Source organism: Xenopus laevis, chromosome 1S (assembly GCF_017654675.1).
Source record: "Xenopus laevis strain J_2021 chromosome 1S, Xenopus_laevis_v10.1, whole genome shotgun sequence".
NCBI lineage: Eukaryota > Metazoa > Chordata > Amphibia > Anura > Pipidae > Xenopus > Xenopus laevis.
Window position 1 is genome coordinate 167,616,113 of NC_054372.1, and position 25,312 is coordinate 167,641,424.

At 40.0% G+C, this 25,312-nt stretch overlaps 2 long non-coding RNA genes across 2 annotated transcripts; one reads left to right on the forward strand and one right to left on the reverse strand.

The window, feature by feature from the left end:
- Positions 1 to 1,510: 1,510 nt before the first annotated feature.
- LOC121399510 lies at positions 1,511 to 9,774 on the reverse strand. Its single transcript, XR_005965098.1, has 3 exons — positions 9,688 to 9,774; positions 5,859 to 5,950; positions 1,511 to 2,050 (listed from the first exon to the last, which is right to left on the reverse strand). It is a non-coding gene; the product is annotated as an uncharacterized LOC121399510 (long non-coding RNA).
- On the forward strand, positions 8,218 to 23,803 carry LOC108707237. The gene is made up of 2 exons (XR_001934254.2): positions 8,218 to 8,529; positions 22,658 to 23,803. It is a non-coding gene; the product is annotated as an uncharacterized LOC108707237 (long non-coding RNA).
- Positions 23,804 to 25,312: the final 1,509 nt, after the last annotated feature.

Consider the following 25,312-nt stretch of genomic DNA (forward strand, 5'->3'; position numbering starts at 1 on the left):
CTCGCTACACTTCCTATTCCAAAGTCGCCCAAAGTTTCCTCGTGAGGCAACTTCATGTGACTTCGGAAAACGAAGCGCCATGATAGATAGACAGATAGATAGATAGATAGATAGATAGATAGATAGATAGATAGATAGATAGATAATAGATAGATAGATAGATAGATAGATAGATAGATAAGAGATAGATAGATAGATAGATAGATAGATAGATAGATAATAGATAGATAGATAGATAGATAGATAGATAGATAGATAGATAGATAGATAGATAGATAGGAGATAGATAGAAAGATAGATAAGAGGTAAATAGAAAGATAGATAGATAGATAGATAGATAGATAGATAGATAGATAGATAGATAGATAGATAGATAGATAGATAGATAGATAAGAGATAGATAGATAGATAGATAGATAGATAGATAGATAGATAGATAGATAGATAGATAGATAGATAGATAGATAGATAGATAGATAGGATAGATAGATAGATAGATAGATAGATAGATAGATAGATAGATAGATAGATAGATAGATAGATAGATAGATAGATAGATAGATAGATAGATAGATAGATAGATAGATAGACAGACAGAGATAGATAGATAGATTAGATACGATAGCTAGATAGGATAGACTAATAGATAAGATAGATAGATAGATAGATAGATAGAATAGATTAGTAGATAGATAGATAGATAGATAGATAAGATAGTAATAGATAGATAATATGAATAGATAGATAGTAGATAGATAGATAGATAGATAGATAGATAGAATAGATAGATTAGATAGATTGATAGATAGAGATAGAATAGGTAGATGATAATAGATAGATAGATGATAGAATTGATAGATAAGATAATAGATCAGATAGATTAGATAGATAGATAGATAGATAGCATAGATGATAGATAGGATAGATAGATAGATAGATAGATAGATAGATAGATAGATAGATAGAATAATAGATAGATAGATAGACTAGATAGATTAGATAGATAGATAGATAGATAGAAGAAGATAGAATAGATAGAAAGATAGATAGATAGACTAGATAGATAGATAGATAGATAGATAGATAGATAAGAAGTAGATAGATGATAGATAGATAAGATAGATAGAGATAGATAAGATAGATAGATAAGATAGATAGATAGATAGATAGATAGATAGATAGATAGATAGATCAGCTGCAGTAGTGAACGCAAGTGAACTTCTTTCTGAACCCTGCAGCAAACTACACTGGGAGTAAAGGCCCTTACTACCTGGAATTCAGTGGGGGGTTTACAAAGCTGGATCTGTGGAAAGGCCAAGACGGCCGGGGCCTAGGGAGGCAATATTTAACAGGGCGGCATGAAGCCCAACCGCTCTCGCATTGGTTCGGAAGTGCTGGGGCTGATCATGAGATACAAAATTTTTTTTAAATTTCCCATGCTCCAAACCCCAGTGCTCCCGACCTGATGATGAAAATGTGTGCATGGGCACAAATGAAGGGGAGGGGACAGGGGTGAAAAACGACAGTTGGCCTAGGGCACCCGCTATGTAAATCCAGCCCTGTATTTAATACTCCAAAGAAATGTATAACCGGCAATTGGCTTGTGTGTGCGCAAGCACAATTCAACAGTATTTATTCTGAAAGTATTTGCTTTATTGAATATGCACAAAGTCATTGCATACAGGCGGCGTGTCTGTATATAGAGACATATTATGTACTATAATAACAACTGTTTTACTGTAATCAGGGGAGGTTCCATTCCAACGAATATGTAACTGTAGGCGGTGCAGCAAACACAATTCACTGTACTCTCATAGAAACAACTGATTGAATCGGTTTCATCATACGAGCAGTAAATAGCACTTTCTATTTAACACAGTAGTACATTTGGATGGGGCAGGAACAGGGACTGGGAGACCTGTGCGCCTACTCTGCGCTCAAACTGCGCCACAATTAAAAACTGCCGATACCTGGAGAAAAAGTAAGAACAGGATACAATGTGGATTTTTATTTTCGTGTCCTGAAGCTTCAAATTTTCCTTATTCGGCGACTGTTAATAAAAACAGAAAAAAAAAATCAAAATAGTCAAATAATTCTTAGACGTTAGATGCGCGTGACCTTGATGAGGTTTAATTGGATGTAGCGCTACACACGGAAAATAAAATGCCTGTATTTGTCCTTAGATTTTTACTGCAATAAAAAAACGAATCTGTCATTATGGGTAAAGATATTGAAGAGAATAAACGTTCAATGTGAATCTTCAGGAAGAGAAAGAAGTGATCGCTAAGGAAATGAGCGCAATGGCTGCGATTTATTATTCCCCCTAAGGGGAAATTTTTTTAAAAACAAATACAGGTAATACTTTACGGTAATGCAGCAATTACAGCCACCAACCAGGCATTTGCCTTTATAACTTTATAACAGAAGCCACTGGGCTGATTAAACTGAGTTTCACTGAACTGCTGCAAATTTGCGCTTGTGTTTTTTTTATTATTATTTTTAGTTCTCCCCATTTCTCCATACGAATTGTGTAATTACCTGACCCAGGGACAGAAGTGCCAGACACAGAGGAGTTTGGGGGGTTTGGCTTCTCCAACGACTGTTTTTTTTTTTTTTTTTAAATGTATTTTACAGTATTTATTATACAATTATCAGTGTAATAATTGTACACGCATGCATTTTTATTCGGTTCTGAAAAAAAATATAAAAATAGGCGCAATTGACTGCTCTGGGTTTTGTCGCAGCATGGAGAGCGCCTAAAGGGATTTCGTTAATTTCCTTATCAGTGAGAGGCAGTTGGCAGAGGAGCAATTAATAGAAACACACGAAGTTCCTGTTTGTTCGTTGGCTCGCCCGATTCTAGTTCGTTGAACCCGGACGTAGGGGTTGTGGGTGGCAGCTGACAGTTTGAAAACGCCTGCCATGAGCTTTGGAGGAGCAACTGGCAGCTGGGGGTTTCCTGGCTGGCACTCTCACACCTTGGTGATGGATGGGTGGATCAGTAGAAACCACTCCTTTCCAGGAGACTGATGTATTGTTTGTGCCTTAGCCCTGCAGGGCAGTTTAGTCCACTCAGTGGCAGTCACATACCCCTAAGTGCCCTCTCATGCAGTGCCTACCCGTTCAGTGGCAGCAGCAGGCACAGCTTTGGTTAAAGTGCCATGAAAAGCAAAGGCTTTGTTTCTGTCAGTTGTTCCAGGGTTTGGTGCAATATTTGTGATGTGCCCCTAAGCCGTGAGATTTGGTTGTTGACATTGCTAAAGGTACAGGAATATCTACCATTGGACAGAGGATTGAAGTGTGTGTGTGATGGGAGGTGGGACTGCACGATTTTAATCATTAAACTCAATCTGAGGACCTGAAAGTAAATTCTTGCTGCACAAGGCAAGGGAAGCGCTTATTGTTACCAGACTGTGCCCGGCTCCTCACCCGCTCCTGTGCTCCTACACCCAACGGTCACCCCTGACTGTCAGCTGACTGCTCTCTGGCCGACTTCCTGCGCCTGCTGCCAGTTGCCTTGGGACCTGACTGTGGGCATGGAACTGATAAACTCATCGCCAGCCCGTGTGGCAGCTGGGAAGGGGCATGAAGGCCCTGCCATACAGTTGGCATGATTGTGGGTAAGTCCAATGGCATGAGCGCTGCATGAATAATAAGCCCTGGCCTTGCATTGGGATTCTGCCCCCTGACAAAATTAGAACTGAAGCAGCCTCTATATATTCCGCTGGAAGGGGCATATCTGTCCGCCGTATAACATACACATATACGGTATATTTATATATATAATCACATATTATCTCTTCAACCCCCCTCTTCTCTCTCTCACACATCCCATTCATTCTGTCTCTCCTCCTCTCCCCCTCACTCACACACTCTCTCTCTCTCTCTCTCTCTGGCACTCTCAAGCACTCACATTCTCTCTGTCTCTCCTCTCCCCCTCACTCACTCACTCACTCACTCACTCACTCTCTCTCTCTCTGGCACTCTCAAGCACTCACATTCTTTCTCTCTCCTCCTCTCCCCCTCACTCACACATTCACTCTCTCTCTGGCACTCTCAAGCACTCACATTCTTTCTGTCTCTCCTCTCCCCCTCACTCACTCACTCTCTCTCTAGCACTCTCAAGCACTCACATTCTTTCTGTCTCTCCTCTCCCCCTCACTCACTCACTCACTCTCTCTCTAGCACTCTCAAGCACTCACATTCTTTCTGTCTCTCCTCTCCCCCTCACTCACTCACTCACTCACTCTCTCTCTAGCACTCTCAAGCACTCACATCACATACATATTATCACTCTAACAATCACACACACAGTCACCATTTCTGCCACTCTCAGACACACACAATTTTTGTTGCTCTCACCCAATTCTTCTAGTTTTGCCATACATTTTGCCATACAGTAACTGGCCTTACGAAAACACAATTTAATATTGACTTAAGCTGGCAGTAGGTAGTGCGAGTCAGTGGGACTGTACAGCCCCTGGCACCTGGCACTGAAAGGGTTACTCGCAGACGAACCTCACCAGTCAGTGCTGGGGCATTGGGGGGGGGGGTGTGATGTTTGTACCTGCCTCCTAAATCATCTAATTGGCATCAGGGTACAAGAATGGATATATATATATATATATATATTGTAATTAGAGAGACAGGTCGATAGACAGGAGAGTACAGTTATCCAAATCTCTCATGCTGACACACACATGTAGTACATATAACAGACTAGACTACACCCGGAGATGCAGAATAGGAACTGGGGCATGTGAAACATTTTGGGAGGGTTGGCAGGGAATGCTGGAGAGAAATATCGAATAGTTACGATCGAAAAACCCCTTTCGATACCCCCATCTCAAGGCCCTAAGGGAATGTGTGTATATTCCTATTTGTTTGTGTGTTTGTTTGTTTGTTTGTTTGTTTGTTTATTTGGGCGACAAATCAACCATTCCTTCACTTGGCTACTAAGCACAGCCAATTCATCTCTAATACATCTAATACATCGGGACGATGCGACACAATTTACAAAAAAAACACAAGATCTCGTATTTGAGGCACCGCTAATTCTCTAGTTATTTTGTCGGTGTTTACATCTACATTTCAGTATCTATCTATCTATCTATCTATCTATCTATCTATCTATCTATCTATCTATCTATCTATCTATCATCTATCTATCTATCTATCTATCTATCTATCATCTATCTATCTAATAACATAACTGCTGTATTGTCAATCTATCTGTCCGGCTATCAGTCTAGCAGACAGACAGGTAGATGTACATGAGTGTGAGGGGCACAGACAGGTCGGACGATCAATATGTGGAGTTGGCTGCGGTTGTGCGATCGTTCTGTACAATTCATAACGCTAAATACCCTATTGACTTTCCTCTATCCACGGAATTAATAATTCTGACGAGTAACCGTTTTAAAATCAACTTAAAGAACCTGTTATTGTTTATTTTAAGAAAAGTCATGGTGCATAATTAGATAATTCATATTAGTGTATATTGTGTTTAGAGTAGAGATTAGAGTATTGTACACCCTATACTGCCCATCACGTGTGCTCCTCCATTGGAGTGTATGAGCCGAGTAGTAATGTTGCAGGTGTCTCGGCTCAGTGGGTGCTGCTCAAGGTCATTGTCACCCACAAGGACAATGCTCACAGTCCCTTTAGCCCCCCAGGCTGCATCCTTGTGGCTGCTTTATAAACTGAGCTTTGGCCTAATTGTCTTTGCTTATTAGAGGGGGTGTGATGTTCCCATCAGCATTGGTGCCTTGTGATTAATACAAACAGGCCTGCGTGCAGTGCAATGGTGCAAATTCACTGGTGGGCAGCAGAGGCCTTGGATGATAATATTTATTTACCTGCAGAAAATTCTCTTCTCTGAGCAAAGCAACGACTTCTGCATCTGCCCACGGCCAGCAGGTGTCGCTCTCTCCCCGCAGCCGAATGTGCCCTCATTGAAAGCAAAGGAGAAAGCACAGCCTGTAAATTCCCCCCATCATGTGTGTTACCCCTTCACCCCCATGTAATGTAGAAAATGAACAGCACCATCGATTTGGATGTAGTTTAAAAAGCCTTTATTTGTGCTCTTGTGGGCATCCCCCGCGACGTTTCAGGCCATGTGGCCTTTTATCAAGCTTGATAAAAGGCCACATGGCCTGAAACGTCGCGGGGGATGCCCACAAGAGCACAAATAAAGGCTTTTTAAACTACATCCAAATCGATGGTGCTGTTCATTTTCTACATTACATGGTCTGTCAATGGAAAGTGGTCGTTGCAGAACGTGCACCATCAAGGCAAGATACTAAGAATCGGTGTGCTGACTAAATTTGTTCTCCAACCCCTTCACCCCCAGCCATAAGCTTCAAAGATGCGACCATTCATCAGCCGCACGGTGAGCCCAAGTCCAGACAATTATTTGTCGCAAGTCCAGAACTGCCCCAAGTTTCGCTAAGTAGGACACAGGTGAGCCAAACAAGATGCCACAAGCCGCAGTTAAATTCAAAGATTTTTTTTTATCGAGCATCCCCGAAAATTCCATTCATTCTATTACTAAATGTAAATGGTGTATTAGTATTAGCCATATAGAGCTCCCTATAGCACTGTGTTCCCTCTGCTCCAGTCTCTGCCGAGTAATTAACAAGCGACTTGATTAATAGCAGGTGCCACAGTCTCCTAATGAACAGACTCACTGAGCCAGGCCCTGCCCAAATAATACCTGCCCTTCCCTGGGTGACACCAATTTACACAACACTCACTGATTTTCGTTCTCACTCTACACCAATGCGGCAATTGTCAAACTATTACAGGACCAGATAACACAACAATAGCAATGTTTTTATTCTACATTCTGAGCTCATTTACAATTAAACCCCAACGTCTCTAAATAGGCGCAGAAACCCGCCTGTGTATTTCACTGATTGGAACAAAAGAAAGTCGCTATATAAAATCACCATATGAGCCTTATAGTACTGCCTGGCAGTCTATTTCCCTTCATTCATTCGCTATTCTTCTTCATGCGATTTCAGATTTCAAAGAAAATGTATACATTTTAAAATAGAATTGATTTACTTAAATTGTGCCCCAAACACTATTATAATTATGGCCAAATATAGGTCAACTTCAACGTAATTTGTACACTTGCTAAAAGCAGAAAAATAAATTTAATTCAGAAAACGAACAATTCTATATCTATCCATCTATCTATCTATCTATCTATCTATCTATCTATCTATCATCTATCTATCTATCTATCTATCTATCTATCTATCTATCTATCTATCTATCTTTCTAAATATCTATCTTTCTAAATATCTATCTATCTATCTATCTATCTATCTATCTATCTATCTATCTATCATCTACCTTGCTAAAAGGCAGAAAAATAAATATAATTAAGAAAACTAACAATTATCTATCTATCTATCTATCTATCTATCTATCTATCTATCTATCTATCTATCTATCTATCTATCTATCTATCTACCTTGCTAAAAGCAGAAAAATAAATATAATTAAGAAAACTAACAATTATATAATCTATCTATCTATCATCTATCTATCTATCTATCTATCTATCTATCTATCTATCTATCTATCTACCATGTATCTATGGTTGTGTTTATAAATTCATTTATATGTGTAATGGCCACCTATTATATATATATATATATATATATATATATATATATATATATATATATATATATATATATATATATATATATATATATTTATATATATATATATATATATATGTATATATATATGCACACACACACATACATATTATATGGACTATACGACGTGTTAACTAAATATTGCGAATAACCGGCTTCCTTCCAAAAAAGTGAAAAGCGTTTTCGCACCCGCAAAAGGGCTGACATATACCTTTAAAACATCTACTGTAGTATTAAAAAAAAACCTCACAGCAATCATTTAGGGAAATAGAGACAGTATAAGAAATTAAAATAGTTTTTCCTTGGTTGTGCCTATAGCTGGGGAATTAGTGCCTGTGCCTGGGGGGAATGAGTGGAAAATGAAAGTAAGATGATTTGGAGCATAATGAATAAGGGGCTGATAGCAGGGATCGGCCTACATGTAGGGCCAGGCTGGTGCTATTTGCGTTTTTGTCGTTAGCATGGCAGCAGAAGCAGCAGCAGGAGTTGCAGTGGCGCAATTGGTGCGTTTGGGAGACAGACAGGCGCGTCTTCACTTATTGGGGTGTTCAAAGTGGCTTAAAAGTCAGGTGTTTGGAGGCTGAAACTCTTATTCAAATGGCAGTGAGTGCAGCTGTGATTCGCAGGGACTGGGTTGCCTGGCTGTCTGGCAATGGATAGGAGGAGGGGCAGGGGGACAAATGGGAGAGGGGGAGACAAGGGGGGGGGATCACGGCTAACACTACAGGCAGAATGGGACTTTGCTGTGGCCCAGGCAAATAGGGCACAGGCCCACAGAAAGGTAACAGACTTGCCAACATTGGTGTCCGCACTATATTCCAGACTCACCTCCAGGACACGGCCGACCCCCGCGGTAAGCAGGAAAGCAATGGGGTATTTTGGGGGGGCTGCGTAACAGTATTGGGGGGAAACAGGGGCTGAAGGGCATGGCACTCACACCTTTAATAATAACTGTACCACAGGGAAGCACCGAGTGTCTGTATCCCTCTCTCTCTGGGCTTCTGTCCATAATATACTCTGTGTGTGTGTCTCTATATACTGTACACACACATATATAAATATATATATAGAGAGATATATAAATATCAGATATGTATTTGAACATGTCTATATTAGTTTATATTAAGAATATTTATATATAGACATTTTGGGAAACTAACAAATATATACATTCGTGTGTGTGAATATATATATATATATATATGTATGTGTGTATATTTATACATATAGAGATACATATATAGATCTTACAGTGAAAGTCAGGTTGTGCTAAGAGAGATGAATTAAGTTATTTATTCAGACTCCCTCCCCGGTGCCCTAATGCTTCTGTGAATATGGAAATCTATTTGCACAGAGGGCTCTGGGGAGGGACACGTTAGAGCCCAATAATGTAACATGTACAGGTAAGTGTGGGATTCATATGCGTTAATTCTGCTGATTTCTCTTGCTATGGTGGATTATTTTCTCTTAATGTACAATGCACCCTATTTGTATGTTATGGGAACCTTCCTATTTAGGTACATGCCCCCCCCCAAATTTAAATTTTGCAATAGACCGGAATGTAACAAGCCCAATATTATAGATACAATTATATATTTGTTTATTTAACAATAAAATAGGCATGGGAAAGGCATGACAGAATGTGCGCAGATATGTAGCATTTATACATTAAAATGAAATAGCAAGAAACCCCGGAAATATTATGATTATTATTATTATTAATATTATTATCAAAATAAATACCCCCCCCCCATCGCTAACAATGAAATAGAACAATAAAACAAGTTAAAATGCAAAGTAGGAATGATATTTTAGTCTAATGGTTTTGTGCCTTGTGCCAAAGGGTTAAATGCAGTCATGTATATGTCGGGCTTTTTATTCGTGTTATTAGCTAGAAATCAATGCCTGAGCCCCCCGGAAGGCACAAAGGAGGGGGCGCTGTACATAGCAGCACAACAGGGTTTTAATAGTCAGTATTGAAGGTAATAAAGGAAGAAAAATGCAAATCTACCTTTACATATGCATCAGTATTTAAAGCTAATAGAGACTGGAGCCAACAGGAGCGAGAGAAGGGAATGGCGCAGTGCCGAGACCTTATTTATTCATAGGCGAGTCCAGCCCTACTGAAGCTCATCCTCTGCTAGCGCCGTCTCCTCGCTCCGCGCAGTCCTTCCGAGCAGCGCAGCTTCATGTTGGCACCGGGCAGCCTCCTCCTTCCTTTTTAAAGGATTTTTTGTTTTTGGTCATGTTTAAAAAAAAAAGAGAGAAAATGGAAAAGAAAAAGTAGCGCACAATTCAGTAAGAAAAAGGGTGGGCACCAGGGCGCAGGACTCCGCCGGATTAGCATATATTGCTTCAATGGCCTCATTTCCTTGATGTATGTAAATGAAGCCCGGGCCGTGACGTCAGCGGCTGTGACCCTGCTGGTGGAGCTGCGAATGGAGCACAGGGGAGAGGAGGCAGAACGGGAGGGAGCAAAAAAGAAAACCGACACATAGATGATCAACATTTTGTGCTACAGCCAATTACAGGGCCGCCATTAGAAATCACTGGGCCATACAACAACATTTTCAGTAGGGATGTAGCGAACCGCCGATAATGTGTTCGCGAACGCCGTTCGCGAACACCGGCAAAAAATGCGGACAGTTCGCGAACAGTTTGCGAACTTCGAACATCCGAAAATCGTTCGATTCGAACGATCGAAGGATTTTAATCGTTCGATCGAACGATTTTCGTTCGAATCGAACGATCGAAGCCATTCGATCGAATGATTTCATTCAATCCAATGGCTTCGATCGTTCAATTCGAACGAAAATCCTTCGATTTTAGCGATCGAATGGTCGAACGATTTTGACGTGAACGTCGCGCGACGTTCGCGAACTTGCGGCGGACACGAACAGCCGATGTTCGCGCGAACAAGTTCGCCGGCGAACAGTCCGCGACATCCCTAATTTTCAGGGCCCCCTGGGCCCCACCCCAGATCCTGCCCACTCCACAGTACAGTTAGAAGACCACACAGACATCAGTGCTAAAAAAGGTAACCCCCCCACACACACACAAGTTATAAAAAGCTATTAATGGTCAGGTCCCCTTATAAGTTAAAAAAAAACTGTGGTGCCAGGGCCCCGAATAACAATTTGTTTTAAAAAAATTGGTGGTCAGGGCCCCCCTACAAGTTAAAAAAAAAAATTGGTGATCAGGCCCCCCCCTATAAGTTAAAAAAAATATATAACATTGACGCCAGGCCCCCCCCCCTAAAAGTTTTTTTTTAAAAAAAAACATTGGTGGCCCCCCTTACAAGTAAAAAAAAAATTTGATGGCCTGGCCCCCCCCACAAGTTATAAAAAGCCATTGGTGATCAGGGGCCCCCCTGCAAGTAAAAAAAAAATGTCCAGATCCCCCCAAATTTTAAAAACAATTACTTGCCAGGGTTTAGTGTTTAAGGGGAGGCCTGGCCATGCTTCACTTACTTGATTAACCGCCCCCCCCCGCTTTGAGCGTGCTGCACAGCAGCTCTCTGCATGGAAGCTTTTCACCTATTAAGATTTCCTGTACCCTCGTGGTCCTTTAAGAATAAGTCCCGGTAAAGCTGTACAGGGATTGGATAAGCATACACACACACACACAATGAAGCATACAAATATATATATATGACACAACTGGCAAATACAGTCGTATGTGTATTTACATCTCCATATATTTACAGATATAACTACACACAGAAACTCACATATTCACAAACCCTGCAAAATCCTATCTATCTATCTATCTATCTATCTATCTATCATCTATCTATCTATCTATCTATCTATCTATCTATCTATCATCTATCTATTTATCATCTATCTATCTATCTATCTATCTATCTATCTATCTATCATCTATCTATTTATCATCTATCTATCTATCTATCTATCTATCTATCTATTATCTATCTATCATCTATCTATCTATCTATCTATCTATCTATCTATCTATCTATTATCTATCTATCAATCTATCATCTATCTATCTATTATCTATCTACCTATCTATCTCTATCTATCATCTATCTATCTATCTATTATCTATCTATCTATCTATCTATCTATCTATTTATCTATCTATCTTTGTCTATCTATCTATCTATCTATCTATCTATCTATCTATTATCTATCAATCTATCTATCTATTATCTATCTTTTATCTATTATCTATCTATTATCTATCTATCTATCTATCTATCTATCTATCTATCTATCTATCTATCTATCTATCAATCTATTTATCTATCTATTATATATCAATCTTTCAATCTTTCTATCTATCTATCTATCTATCTATCTATCTATCTATCTATCTATCTATCTATCTATCTTTGTCTATCTATCTATCTATCTTTGTCTATCTATCTATCTATCTCTCTCTCTCTCTCTCTCTCTCTCTCTCTCTCTCTCTCTCTCTCTCTATCTATCTATCTATCTATCTATCTATCTATTATCTATCTATCATCTATCTATCTATCTATCTCTATAAATATATATATACAATATACAGTATATATATATATATATATATATATATATATATATATATATATATATAGACAAATACAAGTTTCCATATTAATATCTAGGCCCTAAACCCAGCACCAACGAATTTTATTGGGCCACAGACTGACAGTTGGCCTTATGCCAGTCTCAGACTCCAGGGGGCTCCCAATAAACTGTTAATAGCACAAGTCTGGGTTTGATGTTAGCTAAAGTAATGTCTTTATACAGGTCATGGATTCCATGGATGATCAGCAATGCTGTCTTATAGCTTTAAACCAGTTATATGGGGGGGGGTGTCACAACAACAGAGACTGCTGGGAGTTCAGAAATAGCTGGAGGACTTCAACTTGCCCATTGCTGTCATATCCTTATTTTAATTTGTATGCAAGATCCTAATTCTAAATATTCCCACATCTAATGGGTGTCATGTTCTATAACACTGCTATGCCCATCTAATAAAAACATTATATAGTGAATAAAGTACCCCCTCTTGTAAAATATAAGGATATTATAAGTTACCGAGGAGTTTCATGACCATAATATAATGATATAATTTACAAGCTATTCATAGCTTTTGTGTATTATAAGAATATAATACACAAAAGCCATGAATATCCTGTAAGTTATAGCCTTATAAACAGTGAGTTCTGATGTCATCAGTTATAAACGGTGAGTTCTGATGTCATTTCTGTCACATGACTCACTGAAACTTGTGTATTATAATAAATAAAGTACCCCCAGTTGCAAAATATGAGGATATTAGAAGTTACCTTCGGCCTCGTGTTTTTATATGGTCATGAAACTCCTCGGTAACTTATAATATCTTTATATTTTACAAAAGGGGGTACTTTATTCACTATATAATTTACAAGATATTCATGGCTTTTTATAACAATATAATTATATAGAACAAATTAAGGCACATAGTGACACAATCCCCCTCACCCCCCACAAAGGTTTGCCAACTGCCATATATAAGTATACAGTTAGGAATTCTGCCATGCAATACTATCTATTGGAAGCCTCCTCCAACATTAATTTACCCTCATCCCTGTCTAACAAGGCAGAGAACTGATATGGACGGACAGACAGACAATATGTATAACAGAGTTAAAATTGCAAAAACGGATTTGTGTGTTTTCTAAGGTGCTATTGTAATTTTACTATAGCACTTTAGAACACACAGGAAAAAATCTGTGCATAGACTTTCTATGAGTCAAGACACACACAGATTAGTGCTGTAACACTTTGGTGACTGCACTAATTATTAACAATATTGCACTATGTTCTGTTATTTGTTTTTTTCCATAGCCTGTGATGCTGATCTATAATTTTATCTAGACAGACAGACAACACTGTACAGATGATTGGACTCATCCCTAAAGGTGGCCATACACGGAGAGATCCGCTCGTTTGGCGATGCTGATCTCTCCCCGATATGCCTACCTTGAGGTGGGCAATATCGGGCTGATCCGATAGTGGGCGCAACGAACGGATCCTAACAGTAGCTTTACGGGCGGTCGGATCGCAGGACCGCATCAACGAACAGATGCGGGCGCGTTCCCGACAGGATTTTCAGTCCCGGCCGATCGAGATCTGGCCTACTTTCTGCCAGATCTCGATCGGTGAAGCCCGTCGGGGGGGCCCCATACACGGGACAATAAGCTGCCGACTCGGTCTGTTGGCAGCTTTTATCGGCCCGTGTATGGCCACCTTAAGATGCCCCCACCTCTGAGACATTTCTAATCACAGTGTCAGCTCATAATTAGCTCCGGGCATGCAAAGCCCATATCAGTGCTGAAGGGGTTAAAGCTAAAGCACCCAAGCCTTCTCTATTACTGTGACATAGTCACCCAGCCTGGAACAAACCAATGTGCACTGTAGAGTGTATAATGGCACAGAGCAGTCATGGTTTTAATTCTTCTCCTTTCCTAAAACTGATTGCAATATGCTAAAGAGTTAAGACACATACAGGCAATTTACTGTGGAATCATGGGAAATGAAAGACAGTAGCCAGTGGGAAATATTCATATTGGAAGGGCTGTGGGGAGAAGGTTTCACTGAATACAGTAGCAGTGTTTTCCTTGTTTTGGTGACTATTTCAGTTTGTGTGTGTGATGTATTGTGTGATGAGAGTAAAAGGAGAACCTTAAAAAGGGATACAGGAAATCACTAACATACAGAACATTTCTATATTCTACTCATTTACTTTATTAATAGGTTCCATAAATAGATGATTGATTTGAGAGATAAAATATTACATATATTTGGTAATGAGTAAGATGGCTGAAATATAATCACTGTTTGTTGAGGAGGATGCGTAGATGATAAACACGTGAATGAAACATAGAACAGGAAGATGAATAGAGATGCAGAACAAAGAAGCACGTGCCATAAGAATATAAAAGTAAGAGACAGGGGGCAGACATGTAGCTGTATAAAATGCCCAGTGCAAATGCTTCAGGAACATCTGGATGGGGGTCTGATTCCTGAATTTCAGCACACTGCACTTCAGGCCTGGGCCAATGATAACTATGATGTACAGTGCAGGTGTGGGAGGGGACTCACAGAGCTTTCTGTCCCTCCTATTTGCCTCATTGTTGTGTTTGATACCTGCTGAGTACCTGGACTACATACATGCTGTGTAATTGGACTGGACCTGATATCTGCTGCTGTGTATCTAGACTTCATATCATATGGGCACCTGGGATAGATGACTGCTGTGTACTTTAGCTTTGCACAGGCCCACAAACCAGTCCTGTTCTATTTTCCCTCTTTTTATTACTATTCCCTGTCCCTTTTCTCCCTGCTTTGTTTCTCTCTTAAGGTGGCCATACACGGCCGATAAAAGCTGCCAACAGACCATGTCAGCAGCTTATTGGCCCATATATGGGGCCCTCCGATGGATCGATCGGATGGGACGAAAAATCCCGTCGGATCGCAGCCACATCTATTCATTGATCCGGTCCCGCGATCCGACCGCCCATTACTATTCGTTAGGATCCGATCCTTGGGCCGTAGGGCCCACGATTGGATCAGCCTGATATTGCCCACCTCAAGACATCGCCAAACGAGCGGATCCCTCCGTGTATGGCCACCTTTACTTTCTAATTACCTCCCACACACACACAGTTCTGCTCTGTTCCTGCTTATCTCTGCTTTTCCAAGTACCATTACACCCCCACATACTGATGCCACATGGAACTTTCCAAAACTTTCTACTCCACCCTCCCTGTCACAGTCTTAAAGGAGGTGCTCGCCTTTAAAGGGATACTGTCATGGGAAAAAATGTTTTTCTCAAAATGAATCAGTTAATAGTGCTGCTCCAGCAGAATTCTGCACTGAAATCCATTTCTCAAAAGAGCAAACAGATTTTTTTATATTCAATTTTGAAATATGACATGGGGCTAGACATTTTGTCAGTTTCCCAGCTGCCCCCAGTCATGTGACTTGTGCCTGCACTGTAGGAGAGAAATGCTTTCTGGCAGGCTGCTGTTTTTCCTTCTCAATGTAACTGAATGTATCTCAGTGGGACATGGGTTTTTACTATTGAGTGTTGTTCTTAGATCTGCCAGGCAGCTGTTATCTTGTGTTAGGGATCTGCTATCTGGTTACCATCCCATTGTTCCCTTTTGTTTGGCTGCTGGGGGGGAAAAGGGAGGGGGTGATATCACTCCGACTTGCAGTACAGCAGTAAAGAGTGATTGAAGTTTATCAGAGCACAAGTCACATGACTTGGGGCAGCTGGGAAATTGACAAAATGTCTAGCCCCATGTCAGATTTCAAAATTGAATATAAAAAAATCTGTTTGCTCTTTTGAGAAATGGATTTCAGTGCAGATTTCAGCTGGAGCAGCACTATTAACTGATTCATTTTGAGAAAAAAATTTTTCCCCATGACAGTATCCCTTTAAATTAACTTTTAGTATGATGTAGGGAGTGATATTCTGAGACAATTTGCAATTGGTTTTCACTTTTTATTATTTGTGTTTTTTTGAGTTATTTAGCTTATTATTTAGCAGCTCTCCAGTTTGCAGTTTCAGCATTCTAAAAAAAATCCTAATTACCCTAGCAATACCATGCATTGTTTTGAATAAGAGACTGGAATATGAAAAGGGGAAGCCTGAATAGAAAGAGGAATTATAAGCACTGCATAACTTGACAGCGCTATATAAATAAATAAATGATGATGATGATGATGAATTATAAAAAGTAGCAATAACAGTACATTTGTAGCCTTACAGGGCATTTGTTTTTTTATATGGGGTCAGTGACCTCCATTTGAATGCAGGAAAGAGTAAAGGCAAATAATTCAAAAACTATTAACAAAAAAAATAATGAAGACCCATTGAAAAGTTGCTTAGAATTTTCTATTCTATAACATACTAAAAGTTACCTTAAAGGAGAACCACCCCTTTAAGAATAGCCTTAAAGGGGTTGTTCATCTTTGAAGTATGATGTAGAGAAAGATATTCTGAGACAATTTGTAATTGGTTTTCATTTTTTATTATTTTTGAGTTTTTTAGCTTTTTATTCTGCAGCTCTTCAGTTTGCAATTTCAGCAATCTGGTTGCTAGGATTTAAATCACCCTAGCAACCAGACATTGGTTTGAATAAGAGACTGAAATATGACTAGGAGAGGGCCTGTGTAGAAAGAAGAGCCATAAAAAGTAACAACAACAACAATACATTTGTAGCCTAACAGAGCATTTGTTTTTAGATGGGGCCAGTGACCCCCATTTGAAATCTTGAAAGACTCAGAGGAAGAAAGCAAATAATTTAAAAACTTTAAAAAATTAAATAATAAAGGCCAATTGAAAAGTTGCTTAGAACTGACCATTCTATAACATACTAAGGGCAGAGACATCCGCAACAAGTCGGGAAGATTAGTAGCTCTGCGACAAATCTCCTTTTTTTCGGGGTGACTAATCTCCCCGAACTGCCTCCCCTGCTTTCCCACCAGCTAGAATGAAAATCGCCGGCGGGATGGCACACAGGGCGCTTCATTTTCCGAAGTCGCCCGAAGTTTCCAACTTCGGGCGACTTCGGAAAACGAAGAATGAAAATCGCCGGTGGGATGGCACTAGGAGCCCCATAGGATCTGGCCACACGAGCAGATTCAGGAGATTAGTCGCCCCAGCAACAAATCTTCTCTTCTTCTGGGCAACAATTTCCCCGAACTGCCTTCCCCTGGCCCTCCGCTGGCTAAAATGAAAAACGCCTGGGGGAAAGCGATGAAAGTTCATGCGAATCTGCTCATAGGGCAGATATTTTAAAATGTCAGATTAGATTTTACCAAGAAAACTTCCCCCACTTTCAGATGTCACCTCTCTGGAGAGTTACAATGTGCCATTGTGATTGGATTAGTGGAAGAGTTTATGTGCCGAGGACTTCCCACACCAGTCAGTTGAACTGAAGAAGCTGCTCGGATGAGTAGTGAAACGTCTTCAATAATTACTCAGCAAGTCCAGTTGCCCACTTTTCAGTGGGTGAAAGTTGGTGTGCAGTTCACCATTTGATAAATACAGTTTTAAAAAACGCATAGGAATGAATAGAAAGTGAGTGGTTTTTTTTTTGTGTTGTCTAATCTCACATTTTGCTAAATCTGCCCCTATCCCATAGGTCATTACCCAGACTTTGTTGCATCAGCCGCAGCATACTCCCTGGCACAGTTGTATGTGACATTGTTGCACCCTGTGTGACATTACACTGCATCTTATTGTTGCAGCATTGTGATTATTTATGCTACACCCACACCCTGCCAAACTGTATTGCACAGGTACTCCCACATCTGTTAAAGAATTTTTACAAAAAAATGTGCCAGGAAACAGACAAATCCCTATATGTCCTAATTATTTTATTATTAACATTTATTTATATAACACCAGCATATTTCACAGCGCTGTAAAGTAAATGTGTTTATACAACTAAATTGCATACATAGAACATATGGAGCTACATACATCACAACCAATACCGGTAAAAAAGGTGAGGAAGGCCCTGTGCAAAGGAGCTTACAATCTAAAGGAAAGGGAATTAGACACAAGGTGTGAGAGTGGGCAAGATCAGAATTGAGTGTGTAAGAGATGTGGTACTGTATGTGGTATTGCATTTGGGTAGTGAGGGTAAGTTTCTCAATAAATAATATAACACATAAATTATACTGTAATGGATTGGAATGCAATTGACAAATAACAAACACGTTCCTAATAAGAGTAAATAAGATCCTTTCTGCTTTAGCTGCGAGACAGAGAGACAGAACAGCGCTGCTTGTGTGTGGGAATAAATAGCTGGGAATAAATGGTGGGAATGAAAGCAGCGATCGGCCAGAGCCCAGACATTTCTCATTTGTTCAGTCTGTCACACGAGGACTGGAAGGGGTTTTGGTGCAAATTCATTATCTGTGCCAACAGTGGGAGCTGAAAGGGACCGTGGCAATGGGAGGACAATGGGGCTTCAGTTCATCAGTAACAAAAGAATTAGGGGAAATTGTTGGATTTCTAAGCACGTCCTCCTCCTCAGCAGAGAGGGTTGGTCTCGTCCTTGGCCAGTCCCCCAAAAAAACTTGCAGACCCCTTCAGTGAAGCACTTCACTCTCTACTCAAGGCTTATTAATCCTCTCTCTCATGGGATCTTTTTATTTATTTGATTGATTTATTTTATTTTTTACCCATACTTTTCTGGAAATGATTTGCAGCCAAATTTGAAAATTGGAGACCAAACAAGAAATATTCCGGCAGGATTATTTGTTGTGTGGGCAGAGGAATAAGTTGTGTGTCAGTCCTTATTGGGGATGTGGTCTTGTTGTTGGTGCAAGTGAAATGAAGAAGAGATAACTGAGCGCAAGTAAGTACATTGCAGTTTGCCAGGATCCAAGCTGCTGGCTACTAAACTGCATAGTGGGCATGCAGGACTGTGAAAATATTTTAGGTTTTCTTCAATAGGCATTTGGGGGGGGGGAGATCGCCCTCTATATTCAGAACCTGACCGATTTAGGAAGGTATTGTAAACTGCCACCTTGCAGCTGTTGTGGAATTACAGAAAGAAGAAGAGCTAGGGGGGATGCTGGGAATTGTATTTCCTTAGCAGCTACATGGCTCTCTGGACTGGATATCCCATAGTCAGCATGCTGACCCAGTTGCTGGAGCTGCTTCATACACAGGCCTGTTGTACAGTCACAGTGAGCATGAAGTGTAACTATTCTTTTCCTCATTACACTTAAGATCATCTGACCTGATATGACACAATAAATCCACCAATCACAGCAGAGGAGCCGGAATTTAAATTACACTGGTTCCATTAACAAAAATCCACTTGCTCTCATAATTACTTTTTTTTTAAAATTATACTACATATGCTCACTGTAATATATATATATATATATATATATTTGCAAGTTTTTTAGCTGTGACACACAAATATATATATATATATATATATATATATATATATATATATATATATATATATATATATATATATATATATATATATATATATTATTCTTTTTTCTTTTTTTTCTTTAATTTAGAGTTGTATTTCCATAATAGCTTTTGTGATTGACTTTAGGTCAGCTCGCTGGGAGACACATTATCTGAAGGTTCTGCTGAGCTCTCACACAACTATTGAGGAGAATGCAATATACAGATATAATATAGAACACAACAAAACAGACTCAGGTTAGGGCTGAACTGTGTGTTCCCATAGAAAGTGCAGCAGAGGCGGCAGCTTTTTTCAGCAATGTTCCAGATTGTGGGTTTCTGCTCAGATCAGGGCTCTGATTTAGCAACTGAGCTCCAAGTAGAATTGCTATTTTCCCTGGGAATCCCCACTTTAGGAATATTGTTATACAATAAATGACCATTTTTCACTTATATTGTAACCTATTGTTTTCTGTGCAGAGGACTGATCAGAGCTAAACCTGGTTACAAATCTGATTTGCGGAACATTTTTGTATTTATTATTTTATTCAGTCATTCTTTTTTTTGGGGGGTAAGGACAATGAATACAATCTTTCTATTTGTTATACTTTACAATCCTTTTTTTTTTTTTAATCTGGAGATGAAAAATAAAATAATTCTCTTTATAAACCTTTTTTTTGCGGCAAGAATATTTTGAGAGAATATTTGGACTTTTCCAAGTGGGCAGCGTGGTCCTATAATTAAATACTGATTCCGTGTCTATTTTCAGGCGTGGATGGGAATGTTGCCGGCCTTCTGGATCTCACATAGCAGGTAATTCCCCATTCCGGCCTATGTTTATATTTCCCATTCAACTGCCCTCATGCTGCCTTCAGCTCAGATATCGGACATGAGGGTGCTGGTCGGTGACATTAGAATGCAGTTATGTAGATCGCTGTCAGTTGATCGCTAGCAAATCGCGTGCGTTTGATTGTACAACAGTTTCCTGTATCCGTGGCTGTACAATTCTCTCTGGGCCTGGGGCAGGCACATCTCATGGTCAGAGAAAATGTGCCTTTACCCTATTGAAATAAAACATGAAACAGGAGCCAATTTAATGGGAGATACTGTAGGTGTCTGCACATGAGCATATTTACTCGTTTTGCTCAGAAACTATTTTTCAGTTACAGTATATCCAAGGAGAATATTTCATATACCTTTATTCTGTACCCTTCCCCATATTAGCAGATTTAGTGTGGGAATGATTACCTTCCCAAACATGGGTACCCTACAAAGCAGGAGGGAGTGTGTGAGCATTGGTTTATATAAAATATCTCCCAGTGATAATTATTTCTTTTGGCTGCTTATTGTAATGGTATGTACACCCACAGCACTCAGAAACACATAATTTGGCAGAACAGAAAAGGCCTCTTTGGTAGGTGAGTTTAATATATCTGGTAGAACATGTGCTTTTTTTATCGCACCTAATTAGAAAAACCAGTTCAAGAATGTTTAGATGAGGCCCAGCTGAACTACATGGTGCTGATATTTGTGTGTGTGTATGTATGTGTGTGTGTGTGTGTGTGAGTGTGTGTGTGTTTGCTCATAAGGAGAGAGCATTGAAGAAAACATCCATTGCAAATGACCTAGATATAGGGGGTGAGAGAAAGAGAGGGGGTTTTGTCAGAGATGGAGAGGTTACCTGTTTACATCTGGAGAGTTATTTTAAAATATATAGAAGTGATAGTGAAAAGATACAGCATTGGTGAGGTTTTAGGGTTTGCAAGATTGGGGGGTTGTCCAGTTCACCCATGTGACCTTCCCCCCCCCACCCAGCTTCATATCATAAGGGCCTCATTATTACCCATTAGTATTCTCAAGTGTAAATACATAGCTGTCTCTGTCCCCTATAAGCACTTAGTGATACAGTGTGTCCTGTACAGGGCACAAGCAATATATTGGCAGCTATACAATTTATTAAATATCACAATTTATTTAAACAGCTCGTGCCACACATCAGCTTTATTGAAATGAATCTTCCGCGAGACGAATGAGATAAAAAACAAAAAACCAACAAGCTGACATTTACCTAATGTGAAGTCGCTGAATGATCTCGCACAAACACATTTTACGTTTCATGTAAAATAAAGACCCAGTGTCAATTTTTTTTATTGTAATTCTCGTTACATTATAGGCATTCTTGTTCCAATTGCGTTGATCAATACACAAACCCCTGGCACACACACATACTCATCTGTTCATGCACAATACGGTAGTGCTGGAACCATGAGAATATTATTTTTTTGGAGGGTGGGGGGGGGGCATTTGGATATAGAGAGAATTTGTAGCTCTCAATTCTGGCGTGTTTATAGATATATTATATATATATAGACACACACATATATGGATATATATATATATATATGGATATATATATATATATATATATATATATATATATATATATATATATATATATATATATATATATATATATATATATATATATATATATATATAGACACACATACACACTCACATGGGTTGATAGAGTTGCATTGATTTCTTTCCCTGTGCCAAGCCTACAAGGGCCTGCTTTAAGCAACAGCCAAGTGCATCCTATTACTGCACGACCAGTCTACTGCCAGAAGAGACATGCAGGGAGTGACGTCCCCAAGATCTCAGTTCCTTTGCCTTGTATGTCCGTAGAGAGAGGGAGAGAGAGAGAAAGAGAGAGAAGGTGAGCTGGGGCTCCAGGGCAGATGTGTTAGACGGCGGTTGGGCCGCAGGCATCAGCAGAAACCCAAGAAAGAGCAGGTTGTTGAGGAGCTGTCCCTGAGCTGCTGGTGCTGAAGGCGAGAGGAGGCAGCTCACCGCTGCTGATCGCTCATGCATATCAATAGCCCCGTACTTCAGACCTTTATTATTATTATTTTTTCTCATGACATCATTGTTACCTTGGTCTCCTGCTGTCTGGGACCTTTAACCTTGCCATTTTTGGCAATGAAAAGCCTCCCTCCAATGATGGCCCTCTTTCTCCTTTTTTTCAGACCGGCGGCGGCAGCAGCAGCAGCATGAGAAGCACGAGAAGCAATCTAGCAGCATCTCCCTCTTCTCCAACCCCCTCCATACGAGTCCTGCGAGGAGTTACCCCCTAAACACACGCACCAGAGATGTTTTGTCATCAAGCTGCCACCGTTTTCAGGGGGAAAATAAAGCCCTGCCATGCATAATACAGGAGGATCAGGATCAGACCATTGAATCATCTTGTCACTTTGGACTGAAATTGGATTTTTTTTCCTGTGGCTGAGCTTTTACATCTTCCTAATGCTTGAGGAGTGTTGGGTGAGAATGAAGCAATTTACAATGCAAATAGAGGCCTGGGAAGAGATGGAGGCTGATCCATGCATCTTGGGAGCTGTTTGTGTTTTCTCATCTCTGGCACAACAATTTGGTGATGATTACTGCTCTCGGAATAACTGGCCAAGAGGAAAGTTGGGGATAAACTTTAAAGGCAACAGATCTCATTGGATGCTTATTATGTTGATCACTCAAGAGCAGAAATGCCATAGGAAAGAGGAATCAGTGGCACTAGACACCAAGCTGTTGTGGATGTTCCAGCAGGATCAGTGTGTGTGTGTGTGGGAAGTGGTTGTTATCTTTGGTTATCTAGCTGTATGAGTATACTGGTTTCATAAAGCTAGATAACCGAAAGTAAAAACTCCTTCCAGATCGTCATCTAAGGAATATATCGCCCAGGGACTGCCAATATAATGACTGTGTCGAGCCCATGAATGCATTTATCTAGACTCATGCTGAATGGATTGTATTGCCTTGCATTTAAACACATGCAACAGAGCACGGATTTGAAATCATGCTGCTGGGTTTTATTATCAAAGCCATCAAATCCTCCATGGGGAAAAAATGGTGCTGGTGGTAATGTATGTGCAAGTTTTGATGTTCAGCATATAATGTGTTAACACTGTATATTTTCCTGCTATCATAACTATGGTAGGATCCTATAGACACACAGGAGACAAGACTGCACTCAGGACTGAATCTACAATTGTATTGTAAGAGCAAAAGGTTATGTGAACATTTTTTTCTGAAGAAGGTCTCAGCTGGCGGTCGAAACGTTAAGCTAATTTTTTTCAGTGAAAATGCTTTCTCCTTTATTAAATCCCACGAGTACAGTATGTTTCCACAAGTGTATTTCTTTTGTGTTTGTTTGTAGGAGGGTGTGTATCTATTGACACGTCTACAGCAACATGATACCCAGACTACAATTCCCAGCATTCCCATATAGAAAATTGTAGTTCATCTATAGGAATACTCTAATGTTTATGTTTTAGTCTTTAACTGGCCCTGCCTTGTAGAGCAGCAATAAAACTGTGTGCTTGCTTTGCAACTTGGCCCACCACCAGTTCATTCTTAAAGGGACAGAGCTGACATGGGGAATGGCTACATATAATTTATTTTTATTTCATGTTAGCATTGGCAATGCAAAGGACAGATGCTTCCCTTTTCTGGGAGGGTTTCCCTGAGGATGCCAGTGAAGCAGAAAGACACGATGGAGACGAAATCGTCTTGTCAAACTCTTATAATGTTGTGTCTTTCTTTGCCTCCAGCTCTGGAAATGAAAGTGACATTTCCAGGCAAAGCCCACGTGTGCTCCTCTTTTGCCTTCCTCCTCCTCCTCCTCCTCCTCCTCTGCTGCTCTTTCAGGTTGATCAGATCTATCCAGGAAACAGCCCTGGCATCCCAAACTCAAATAATTAGGACGTAGATAGAAGTGACAAAAATGGAAAAGGAGGAGGAGGAGACAGGGGGATGGGGAGCTTGTCTTGCCTAATTGATTCGGTTAAACGGAATGCTGGAGATGTGAACGACTGGACGCTCCTATTCCCACGCTCAGGGGCAAGTGGCAGTGCCATGAGCCTGTGACAGACAGTCTTTTTTTGGGGGGATGGGGGACATCAAGTGCACCACATCACACTGATCTCCAATGCTTTAGAAAGTGCAGGCATTTCCCACCCACAGCCATCTGCAGGCTCCCCAACGTGAGCACCAACTGTTCAGCAGCAGCACACTGCCTGCTTTTTGTTCCTCTAATAACCACACACTTGTTTATTCACTGAGTTTTTTTTTTTTTATTGAAATTATTGTCTGGGATTTAAAACAGTTTCCCTGCGCCAAACAGCTGATGTTTAAGGCTAAATTAAAGAACTGATGTGTTGTTATCAACAGACTGAAATGAAGGCAGACATTTATTTAATTCAATGTTAATCTATATCATACTAAAGAAAGATTTATTTCCTATAAGGAGCGAGCTGAGAAATAAATAAACAGCAAAAATCATCCTTATTTAAGCATTTTCCACAGGCCCTTAATAGGGATGTGTTATAAGGTATATTTTATATCAATAAGCAGCATATTTTATCCCTCATTTGAGCTGGCTAATTAGCTGCAGTTTGGGGATGTTTTAATGAATGAGTTGGCGGCTTAGTAGTTATCTTCACTCTGCATTGTATGTCTTTGGAGAGCAGGCCTGGGTTTAACTGAAAGGCTTTTAGGGCAAATTAACAGTAAGCAAAGCTAAAATATTCAAAATCCAATTTCTGCACCATGTAGCCTTGCTTTAAATTCAACCCTGAAAAATGGGAGAGAGAGAGAGAAATAAACTGTTATTAGAGTACATCAGTATT